A 12709-nucleotide genomic window follows, 5' to 3' on the forward strand; every position below is an offset into this window, starting at 1 on the left:
GCCATAGGAAGAAGTATCGGCTCAACTCCAGGTAGCCTTCTTCAGCAATTTTTCCAATATGACCAGGAGCTCTGAAATTTGGATTCAAAAAAATATATATATATAAAAAATTGGCTCAACGTTCAAGAAATTTTCCTGCTTTAGATTGAGGGTGGAGAAGTAGCTGAAATAGAGAAAATTTTCACAGAACACTGATCTATCATTTCTTGATGGAAACCACTGAGTTCCTTCAGTGGAACTAAACAATGACCAGGAAGGTTATGGTTAGTCTGATGTGTTAGAGGAGAAAGAAACACAAAGATAAAGCAAAAAAAAAAAAAAAAATAGGAGAGAGGAAGAGTAAGGAAGGGAGATAGAAACAGCGACCATCAGTCAGAGGTGGTGAGAGGAGGGGGAAGGAATAGAAGATGCAGAGGGAGAGAAGCAGCTGCCGCTCGGTAGGAAACATACCTGTTGACACTGTGCACGTGTGGCTTTCACAGAAAGGTGTAAGGTTTCTAAAAAGCAAAGAAAATAAAAACAAATCCATCCAATATAGTAACTTGTCCTAAATATTAATTGATCAGGTCTGATCACGCTGATGTCTTCCTTATCCTTTATTTCATTCCTGTCTCAAATTCTATGTCCTGCCCTTGTCTAAGGCTTCAGAAACACACCACAATTCAAACTGTCACAAGGTGAACTTTTTAAATCATTTCAACTTCTTCTTCCTTGACCTTCTGCACAAAATAGATGCCCTACAGTGTTAGCTCGCCTTTCGGTGCCTTTCAAAAAATCTTTAAACACTTTATTCTTAACAATACTGCTTTAGATTCGCAGAGAATTGAACAGATAGTATGTCGGGAGAAGGAGAGAGTCTCCCTCTGCCCTTTCCCTTAAGGTTCTTATGACTGGCCAAATAATTAACAAGACAGGTTAGCAGGAGAAAATAATACCAAGTTTAATCACGTGTACACATGGGAGAAACTCAGAAATGAGCAACTCGTCCCTCTGTCTAAGCTGCTTGCTTAAGTATCGCAGCTAAAGGCGAGGAGAGTGTTGGGGGCGGGTAGTGGTTTGGGACTTCAGAGGGCAGGAAAACAATTCTTTTCAGGGTCATCTATAGATAATGTGGTCAGGAGACACAGAGTTTTTGATAAAAGAAGCTTGGTGCCTTTCCTATTGTAACCTCTATCCTACATTATTTTTACAGCCATCATGATAGAAGATCTGTTCCAGGAAGGAGCCACCATGTATAAATTCTTTAGGCAGTTAGTGGGGGAGGTCAAATGTCCCTCAGAGAAAACAATCAAGGTAAAGAGATATATTTCAGGGTGGCCAAATCTTGATCTCCCACAGTACATAGAGCTCCATACACCCACCGTACTGCCTCTCCCCTCTCTCCCAAGTGCCATCTCCCCTGTTATTAACACCTTGCATTAGTGTGATACGTTTGTTATAATGAATGAACAATATTGAAACGTTGTTATTGTTGGGGAAGTGAGAGAGTATCTCCCTCTGCCCTTTTCCTTAAGATTCTTATGGCTGCCCAAATAATTAACAAGACAGGTTAGCAGGAGAAAATAATATCAAGTTTAATAACATGTATACATGGGAGAAAGCAGGGACATTGCGTTTCTCAACACAATAGCAGAAATTCTCGTCTTAAATACCATGTTCAGCTAATGATAAAGGAGGATGTTGGGGGTGGGGAGAGTCAGTTACAGGAGATTATCACTAAAGCACAGTAAACAAGAGTAAGGTTATTATGCAGATTTAAGACCTCCTTTTTCACATTGATAAGTTTCTAGGAATGAGGTCATCCCCCCTCTTCCCAAATACAGAGAGGGAGATACCTTTACAAATGGAGATTTCCCGTGTGAATGTAAATGTCTGTCTGGCAACTCCTTGCAGGGCCATCCAAAGAATGTGGCCAGAGACAGAACTTCTAAGAAGATGGGCTTGTTGGTGCCTTTTCTATTGTAACATCTATTACACATTATATTACAGCCATCAGACAGAAGATCTGTTCCAGGAAGGAGTTACTATGTCAAATTCTTTAGGCAGTTAGTGGGGGAGGTCAAATGTCCTCAGAGAAAACAACCAAGGTAAAGAGATAGATTTCAGGTGGCCAAATCTTGATCTCCCACATTATGAACTACAGTCCCTAGATTAAGGGTCACTCTTTGTGTTGTACAGTTACATGAGTTTTGACACACATATAGTGACATGTAGCCACCATTATGTACAGAACAATCTCACCACCCTAATAATCCTCTGAGCATCAGGTTATCTCTTAGTGGCTTTTTAAAATATTAACAGTTGTCAGAATGACATAAATTTTTACGACGAAAAATGTTCCACAGGTGTTAAGTTTTGTTAGTCTCACTGTTATGATCATTATGAGAAATAATGAAAAAAATGAACTCCTATATAAACAGCAAAAATCACAGAATTTTAAAGATAAAAAAGATCTGGAAGATTAGGAAATCCTACATTCTTCAAGACCCTGCCCTCCAGTCTCTCAGCTTTCTGTGTCATTTATCTGCCGACTCCACTGAGGAGAAAGAAAGAAATCGATAAAGAAAAACAAAGCAAAAAACAAATTTTGGTTCTAAGTAGTCCTCTTGAGCCCGAGGTAATCAAGCATGGATTCTTTTTTACTGCCTATTTACATCAGGAACATAATTACTAGCTAGAGCCTAATTTGAGAATATTCATTAGAAATGAAAGATGTCATATCTAAGAACAGAATGGAATTCACTGAGGCTTTATTCTTGGGATATTTGTAGGATTAAGTCAGGACATGCTGTGAGAGTGATAAATAAGTTCTATATATTTTTCTTCTCCAAGACCATGGATTTCAGCCACACTTTATACCCATGTACTTTGCAACAATGAAAAACAATTAAACACTGACCTTGAATATTTTGCCCTCAGATACACTAGTCTTTAAAATATAAATTGAGCAATTTTAATCTAGATGAGTGAAAGACTATGGACATTTCTAGAATGTCACGTTAGGTCCTTTAGAAGTGAAGAATTGACTTTATAAAGCATTTCTATTCCTTCTCATACCTTGACAATAGTGCTACTGTGACTCTGTTTTAAAGAGGATAATGGCAGGCTTTACTTTGATTTGCACCTTTTTGTTTTAAGTACATTTACTTAATATTTCTCAGTCTTCTTGAAAACTTTTATCATTAAGCTCAACCTTCATTTAAATCACCAGACCTATTTGATGAAGGCGACGTGAATATTTACTAGCAAACTCCTTAGAAAATTACTAATTTAACCTTACTTCAGATGATCCATTGTAGAACTCAAACTGGATTTCCCAGGCCCCTCAGAACGGCTCATAACTGTGTGTTTGTCCATTTATCTGGGAAGATATTATCTAAGGGCAATTGTTCTTCTCAAATGCTTTCTTTACCTCAAACAGCAATACTTCCAAAGTTTTAATGAAAATGTGGACAATTTGGTGAAAACCAAGTGACTTGTTTGTTTTAGCATGCCAATGAGATTAAGAAAATAAGTATTTTAACTATTGTTATTGATTATAAAAATCAGAACTTAAGAAAACAAACTTCTTTGTCCAAAGACATTTCTGCAAGTGAAATCATGAGAAAAACTGACAGCTAGCCTCCCATTTTAACCACTCAACCATAAGAAATGTAATATGGTGGGCAAACATGTGAGCGTTGTCACCTGCACGAGTCCCCAACGCTGTGGCCCCATCACGGCCACAACTCAGAGGAAGGAGCCAGCAGAGGGGAGACAGCTGTGCCCTCAGCGTCCTTCCTTCCTAGGTCAGAACTCAGTCCCAGCTGCTCACTGTCTAGTCTTCTGGGGAAGCAGATAATTCTTCTGGGGACACGACACATCAGGTGTTAAGGATGTCATTCTTCTTTTTTAAACAAATGTTAGATCATGTAACGTGCTTCTCAGGACAGGAGGAGCCGCCTCAAGGGAAGGCAGATCTTCTCCAGGAACTGATGGTCATCCAGGGAGAGCAGAGTCAAGGACTGCAGAGTGCCAGCCAGCTCCCGCTCTCCCTCTCAGGTACACCTTGGTCCCCGCACCCCCATCCCCCTCCCGGTGCCCCCCAGCGGCTCCCATTGTTCTTGGAGGCCCGCGCATGCGCAGGACTGGCTCTCAGAGCGGCAGAGGGGATGGTGAGCTGGAGAGCCCCGAGGCGTGTGCACTGGAGGTGGCGCCCCAGGTGCGCAGGTGGCTGTCTCGGAGGTTTGTGTAGGGGGATTGGCGGTTTCTGGATCCTTCCTCCATGATTTTCAGCACAGGGGAGCTCTCCTTTCTGCAGTGTGGAGGAGCGCTGGGCAGGAGGCGGCGCTGAGGTAGGCGGTGGGCGGCGGGCTCGGCGTGGAGATCTCCGCCGCAGATGGCGGGACCGCGGTGGGGGGGTCGGCGGATGGGGTCGGGGGCCGGGGCTGCTGGCGGGCTGCCCCAGGCGGGGGAGCCCAACTCTGTCCCTTTGAGGAGCAGAGGAGCGCCGCCTGGCCGGCGGGTCCCTCTGCCTTGGCGGGGCCCCACCCTGGCGGGGCCTCCTGCCCACCCAGCGGAGGTGCAGGGGGCGGCAAGGAGTCGCCTGCCCTCTGCTCGAGCCCTTGAGTTCGTGCTCCCCGGGGCCCGTCTAGGCCAGGTCTCGACATCCCGGGGTGAACACTTTCCTTCAGAAGATGGCCTGTGGTCAGCGCTCCTCTGCCTGACTCCGCTCAGGCTATTGGGCTCCTCACTGCGTTCTTTAAACAAATAAGTGTTCCTACTTCCTTGGGACCACTTTTATAGAAATGCTTAATCCCATTAATGGTTTCTGATAATTGACTCTATATTTGCAAGGGGAACTTTGAAGCCTGTGAATTTCATTAAATGCAGTGTAAACTGCATTTAATGAAAGGAGCTTTAAACAGTCTTTGGTGCAAATTATGTAGCTTCCTAATAATAACTCACCTTCTGTTAACATAGACTGATGACTGATCAATTGATGATTGACATAATGTGTACGGAATTTTGGTTTCAGTGGAAAGGATTTTCTTGGCAGTTGGTGCTAAAATTAAAATCGGATAAGGAGGTTTTTAGAAGTAGTATGTAGTGTGTGTTTTGTCTCCATACTCATTTAGAATTGTAAGAATTTAGATTTGGAAAGCTCGTAGAGCAAGAATTTTCAAATTTTGATTTGATTGTGTTGGGGGAAGAGGTGGAATCTCCCTCTGCCCTTTTCTTTAAGGTTCTTATGGCTGGCCAAATAATTAACAAGACAGGTTAGCAGGAGAAAATAATACCAAGTTTAATAACATGTATACATGGGAGAAAGCAGGGACACTGCGTTTCTCAACACAATAGCAGAAATTCTTGTCTTAAGTACCATGTTCAGCCAAAGACAAAGGAGGGTGTTGGGGATGGGGGGAGTCAGTTACAGGAGATTACCACTAAAGCACAGTAAACAAGAGTAAGGTTATTATGCAGATTTAAGGCCTCACGTTTCACATTCATAAGCCTCTAGAAATGAGGCCATTCCCCCCTCTTCCCAAAACAGACAGGGAGATACCTTTACAAATGGAGATTTTCCTTATAAATGTAAATGATTGTCTGGCAACTTCTCACAGGGCCATCCAGAGAAGGTGGCCAGAGAGACAGAACTTCGGATAAGATGGGCTTGTTGGTGTCTTTCCTATTGTAACATTTATCCTACATTATCTTTACAGCCATCATGATAGATCTGTTCCAGGAAGGAGTTACTATGTCAAATTCTTTAGTTAGTGGGGGAGGTCAAATGTCCCTAGAGAAAACAACCAAGGTAAAGAGATGGATTTCAGGGTGGCCAAATCTTGACCTCCCACAACTGAAAGGGTGAAAGGTACAAAGGCCAAATACGGTAGGATTTCATTTATATGATATTCTAGAAAAGATAAACCATAGGGAAAGACAACAGATCGTTAGTTGCCATTAGTTTTAATATTTAGTTAATCATTTAGTTTAATAGTTTAATCATTAGTTTTAATATTTCTGATAAAAAAATACATTTTATTGATAGCATCCTAATTATACTTTTGGATGATACCAGAATTTAACAACCTATGAAATTCTGCAGGAGGAACAAATGACATGTTGGTTATTGGTGTCTTTGAAGTGTAAGGATTGTTGGTAATGAATCTAAATAAGCATTGTTGGATTGTGAACTACTGATTTTTTTACTAGATTCTGTTTGACATGGCATATTACAAGTTTCAAAATGCTCTTTAAATTACTGTAGCAGTCTGAAGCTATTAAATTGTAATGTAAGATCTTTATAGATGAAACAGGCAAAAATATAAAAAGCCATTTATCTTTTTATCTTTGTTAAAAAATGAAGTAAATCTTACTATATACATGAATGACTTCTGGCTAGACAGACCTGAACTTGACAAGACGGACTCACTAGTATGGTGAATTTGTTTTGGAATGTTAAAGTGGGAGAGGACATATGTTTTTCCTGAGGGTGACCCAAGTCAATATGGTAGGTTTTGCTGTTTATACGCTCTTTCTGAGTTACCATCTTGATTAAACAGCTTGTCATAGACGTACCAAGAAATTTGGGCCATTTTATGTATCAATATTTTTTTAATAATTTTATTTATCTATTTTTTCCCCCAAAGCCCCAGTAAATAGTTGTATGTCATAGCTGCACATCCTTCTATTTGCTGTATGTGGGACACGGCCTCAGTATGGCCAGAGAAGCGGTGCGTCAGTGCGTGCCTGGGATCCGAACCCAGGCCGCAGGCAGCAGAGTGCGTGCACTTAACCGCTAAGCCACGGGGCCAGCCCTATGTATCAATATTTTAAGATATCCTATTTCCCTGATAGTTTCTAATTTCAGGGTGTCTGGGAAAAACAGTTTCTGAACATAGGTACTTTGGAATATAATTTTTGATTGTTGACTTATTGAAGTATAGATTTATGGAGTTGTTGGAAATAATTTTAGTGGTTGTAGAGCCTAACCTCTTCATTTTCCAGTAAATGAAAAGTGAGGTTTCTCAAGTTAAGTCATCCATAGTCTGACTGCTACTTAGTGGCAGAGTTGGAACTATATGCTCAGATGCTTGTCTCCAGATTCTTAGTACAGTGCTCTCTGTGCTATGTACTATTAAGTAGACAAACCAGTGAGTTACCTTCCCAGATCATATATGTAGCCAGCAGGGTTGATTTTTTCCCATATGCATTTTTTGCTTTCTTTTTTAAATAACTACTAACCACAATTAATTCATTCCCATACCATGTTTAATAACTATACTTGTGTGTGTCTCCTCGAGCACACGTGGATTCCCTAGAATGGACGCCTGCCTGTGAGTGGATTGCTGGTCCAGAGGCTGATGTTCATCTGCAACTTGACGAGCTGCAGCCAAATCATCCTCTGAAGTTTTAGTAATTTCCATTCTCGCCAACAGTGTCTGAGTCATCCTTTCCCTGGGAATTGTCAGATCGGCATTGTCAGATTTTTAAAGGTTTGCCAATCTGATGACTGAGAAATGATGTATTTGTTTCCCTCTTTGTACAACTGTTTTGACAAATGCATAGAGCTGTGCCACTACCACATTCAATATACAGAACAGTTCCAGCAACCAGAACTCCCTTCAGCTGTTCTTTTGTAGTCAACTCTTCCCCCACCCTTAACCCCTGGCAACTAATGATTTGTTGTCTTTCCCTATGGTTTGTCTTTTCTAGAATATCATATAAATGGAATCCTACAGTATTTGGCCTTTTGAGTCTGGATTCTTTCATGTAGCAAAATACATTCAGTTTAGTGTTCATCCATGTTGTTGCCTGTATCAGCAGTTCCTTCTGTTTTATTGCTGAATGTAGTATCTATTGTATGAATGTACCACAGTTTATCCATCCACCAGTTGAAGGACATTTGAGTTATTTTCAGTTTTGTCTTTTTTGACTATGAATAAAGCTGCTATAAATCTTTGCAAACAAGTTTTTGTGTGAACGTTAGTCTTCTCTTAGGTAAGCACCTAGAAGTGGAATTGCTGGGTCACATGATATGTGTATGTTTAACTTTATTTTAAAAACTGTTTGTGGTAGCAAAGTCATGGCCCAGAAAGATGTCCTAATCCCTGGAACCTGGGAATACATTAGGTTACTTGGCAAAGGTGAATTAAGTTTGCAGATGGAATTAAGGTTGCTAATCAACTGACTTTAAAATATGGAGATTATCCTGGATTATCCAGGTGGGCCCAGTGCATCACAAAGGCCCTTAAAAGGGAAAGAACAGCAGGCGAGTAGAAAAAAGATGCAACAAGGGAAGCAGGGCCAGAGAGATGCCGAGTTCTTGGTCTTGAGGGTGGAGGAGGGGGGCCATAGGCTAAGGAATGTGGTTGTCTCTAGAAGCTTGAAAAGGCTAGGAAATGGATTAACCTTTAGAGTCCCCCCAAAAGAACCTAGCTCTGCCAACACCTTGATTTTAGCCCAAGGAGACCCGTGTCAGACTGTTAACCTACAGAACTGTAAAACAAATCTGAGCTGTTTTAAGCCATGAAATTTGTGCTAATTTGTTACAGCAGCATAACAAACTCCACTTGAAAGCTGTTTTCCAAAGAGGCTGAACCACTTTGTGTTCCTACCAGCAATGTAGTAGTGTTCCAGTGACTTTCCATCCTCATTAACACTTGGTATGGTCAACATCTTTAATTTTAGACATTCTAATATGTACATAGCAGTATCTCAATGTGGTTTTCATGTGCATTTTTCTCATGATTAATGACGTTGAGCATCTTTTCATGAGCTTATTTGCCATCTGTTTATCTTCTTTTGTGAAGTGTCCAATTCTGTGCCCATTTTAAACTTGGATTTTTTTATTGCTGAGTTTTGACAGTTCTTTATAGTCCTGTCAGATATGTGATTTGCAAAGGTCTTCTCCCAATCTGTGGCGTGCCTTTTCCATCTTCTCACCAGTGTCTTTGGAAGGTCTGTGTAATGTAACTCGAGAGGCTCCATGTGACCTTGTCTTCCTTCATTGGGAAACAGTGAGGTTGGAGCACCTGAGTCCAATCAGATGTTGATCAGACTTGGGGCTGGGTCTCACTTTTAGTAAACCCAGCCCTTCCGCTTTCCCCCTGTTCCTGTTTGCTCTGCTCCCCTCCCCCGCACAGGCGTCTGGTTCTAAGTCTCGTAGATCTCTGTCTCCTCAGGTTTGGGAGCCCACAGAATATTCAGCTACGCCCTTCAGACATTTCAGCGCAGCTCTCAAGCCTCCTACCTTACATCGCTTCACAATATGGCAAATTCCCTGAAGGTCAGACTAGCAGTATGTTGGACTTAGGCCATTTCCACCACTTCTGGAGGTTTCACTTTGCTTTATGGAAGCTTTGGCCTAGTTCCCCGGATTCCTGTGTGGCACCAAAACTTAGCACAGGTGCTGTGAGGAAGAGCAGTTGTGTGTGTGAAAGCACTCAGGTTTCCTCTGCCACACCAATCCTGCAGAATCACTACAAGTTTGCCTAGTTTCTCTTTTCTCTAGCCGAGGCTCAGACTGAGCAAGCCAGATCCTCAACAGACACTCAGAATCAGAAAATGCTTCTGGGGGAAAGAAAGGTAAAAATTCTTGCTCACATAAAAGAGTTTTTCTTCTTTCTGGAATTTTAGTTGGTTGGTTCTGAAGTTCTCTGATGCTCTAAAAATATATCTATAATTTATCTGGCTTTGTCCGGTTTTGCAGCAAGTGTGCTTTCCTGTCTTAGTCTACTCTAAAACAGAAGTTCCCTTGTCATTAGTTTTTAACTCCATCTGTTATACATTGTCAATATTATTATTGTTTGGTAAAGTCATGCTTTCAATGATTTATTCAGATGTTTACCCTTTTTTATCCTCACAATCCATTTTTACATCTTAGCATTTCTTCTATCAATTTTTTGTTAAAGTACATTCATTTTACTTTTTAATTTTTTTCCTTGAGTAATATTAGCTCTGGGCTAACCTCTGTGCCAGTCTTCCTCTATTTTGTATGTGGGTCACCACCATGGCATGGCTGATGTGTGGTGTAGGTCCACTCCTAGGATCTGAACCCATGAACCCAGGCCTTGGAAGCAGAGCGTGCTGAACTTAAACCTCTACACTGGGTAGCTGGCCCCCTTAAAGTACATTCTTTAGAAGTTCCTTAATGAGCATTTGTTGGTGGTAATACTCTTAGTAAATGTTTGCATAAAAATATCTGTAATTCACCCCAGTTCTTGAGATATGGTTTGATTGGGTATACACTGAAAGTCATTTTCTCTCTGTATCTTTAAGATTTAATCCAACTCTCTCTTGCCTTCCATTGTTAAGAAATGTATCATAGGTCTAAATGTAAGTCTCTGTAAGTGTTCTGTCCCTCTGTGGGGCTTTGAATATCTTCTTTTGTATTTGGTGTTCTTTGGTTTCCCTGGATGGATCTAACTCTAGATTTTTTTTTTTTAATTATGCTTGAGATGTGTTCACCTGCCTGAATCTAGAATAGAAGTCTTTTATTAATTCTGGAAATTTCTTTTTTTTTTTTGTGAGGAAGATTAGCCCTGAGCTAACATCCATGCTAATCCTCCTCTTTTTGCTGAGGAAGACTGGCTCTGAGCTAACACCTATTGCCAATCTTCCTCCTTTTTTTTTCCCCCAAAGCCCCAGCAGATAGTTGTATGTCATAGTTGCACATCCTTCTAGTTGCTGTATGTGGGACGCCGCCTCAGCATGGCCGGAGAAGCAGTGCATTGGTGCGCACCTGAGATCCGAACCCGGGCCATCAGCAGTGGAGTGCGCGCACCTAACTGCTAAGCCCCGGAGCTGGCCCTGGAAATTTCTATTATGTCTGAATATTCCTTGAAATCATATATATATTTATATTATTTGTGAATAGCTTCTGTTGGACTATGAATGTCCTTTTTGTTGTGTCTTAGAGGAGGAGAGTTCAATAGGGGAAGCTCACTCTGCCATGATGTTGATGTCACTCTCTTCTATATATTTATATTATTTAATTCAAATATATGTACACATACTTATGTTATTTATACACATTCAATATATATTCATTATATATATTATTTAATTCAATATATTATATTATTCAATATAATGATTTATATTATCCAAAAAATGTACATATCTTATTTCTATATATGATCCTGTACTTGACCAAACTCAAGCCAGGCTCCATTGAGCCCTCTTCTTGACTAGGCCTCAATCTTATCCTATAATAACTACAGCCTCTCAGCACAAATGGTTTCACACCTCCACACGCATTATAAGACTTAAACACTGACACAGTTTCTAACAGCTCAAATCCACATCCCTAGGATGACCCCTGCCCCCTTAAAGAGTGTCGGCCTGAGAAAGCTCAAAGCAGCCAAAAGAACTGACTGTTTGTTCTGGCCAACACTCAATCATTTGCCTCTGACATCCCTTTCTTAGAGCATTTACCCAAAAGTGCTTACAACTGTGAATATTTCCTCTGTCCTTTTGATTTTTATATATATATATATATATAAAAAATATATATATAAATATATATTTAGAGACACTTATATATATAAGTGTCTCTAATAACCAACGAATGCATTTCTCAAGGTCCTGAGAGCCATTCATTGAGATGAGGATAGGGTGTCTGTCTCTCAGACTCTGTGAGAGGAGAAAAGTGAAACTTTGATCATTTCCAACCAGCAGACACAACTGGCCAGATTACACTGCACTGACCAACACTCTGTAACTTTTCCCTCCCTGACTCTACTGAGCCCCTGCTCACCCCTCTGCCTGCTCCCTCATTCTCCCTTTCAAATGCCCAGTCACCTCTGTACAAATCAAATTGAGTTCAGTTCACCCTGTTCCCTCTTCCCTATTGCAGTGGTATATTACTGATTAAAATCTGTCCTGACCACTTTCACTAGAGCCTGATTTGCATATATTCTACATTTAACACACATATAGATAATCTCAGGCATATGCGTATATATGCATATACCAACATAACCATGGGCCCTCCAGGACCAGTTCAACTGACCCCATCTTATCAACAGAGTAGTTAAGAGTTTTCTTTCAGGAACTGAGACCCCTAGTCCAGTTCAGGCCAGTTGACACCACCAACCCATCAACTACACCTGTGCAAATGCTCGATAAATGATATTTTTGACATCAAGCATCTAAAAGCTCCATCCTCAGATCATCGTAACACTGCCAGTTTCTGAACACACATCCGATGAAGAGCCACAAAGCTTGACTTTGCTTGTGAAGATCATCCATTACCTCACTTCTCCTTACTTTCAATCATCTACTTCCACATGTCAGACCGCCCTGCCCTTCATCCCATAAATTGTGCCCCAAGCCCTGGATCGGGGAGACAGATCTGAGACAGACACATGGCCCCTGTCTCCTTGCAGATAAATCTCACAAAAATAAAGCTACAATTCTTTTCCCAAAAGCTGATGCCAAAATAACTGGCTTTTTTAATGTGCATTGGGCAAGAGAACCCCAATATTGTGCAGTAACATCAATACATATATATATATATACACTTAATGGATGTTTTATCTTCTTTTTTTTTTCCTTTGCTGATGAGGATTCACCCTGAGCTAACATCTGTGCCACTCTTCCTCTATTTTGTATGTGGGTTGCCACCACAGCCTGGCCGCTGATGAGTGGTGTAGGTCCATGCCGAGGAATGGAGCCTGGGCTGCTGAAGTAGAGTTCTCTGAACTTAACCACTAGGCCATGG

At 41.0% G+C, this 12709-nt stretch overlaps 1 protein-coding gene and 1 long non-coding RNA gene across 2 annotated transcripts in view; both read left to right on the plus strand.

Moving 5' to 3' along the window:
- The window catches only part of LOC131395253 (ral guanine nucleotide dissociation stimulator-like), a 149604-nt gene that overhangs the window by 37541 nt on the left and 99354 nt on the right, over positions 1-12709 (plus strand). The gene's annotated exons all lie outside the window — the stretch shown is intronic.
- Positions 4202-12709, plus strand: part of LOC131395258 (uncharacterized) — a 172265-nt gene continuing 163757 nt past the window's right edge. The window contains exon 1 of the long non-coding RNA XR_009216326.1: positions 4202-4334. This is a non-coding gene — a long non-coding RNA (uncharacterized LOC131395258). The remainder of the gene's footprint in view (positions 4335-12709) is intronic.

The sequence above is a fragment of the Diceros bicornis genome, chromosome 31 (genome assembly GCF_020826845.1).
Source record: "Diceros bicornis minor isolate mBicDic1 chromosome 31, mDicBic1.mat.cur, whole genome shotgun sequence".
NCBI lineage: Eukaryota > Metazoa > Chordata > Mammalia > Perissodactyla > Rhinocerotidae > Diceros > Diceros bicornis.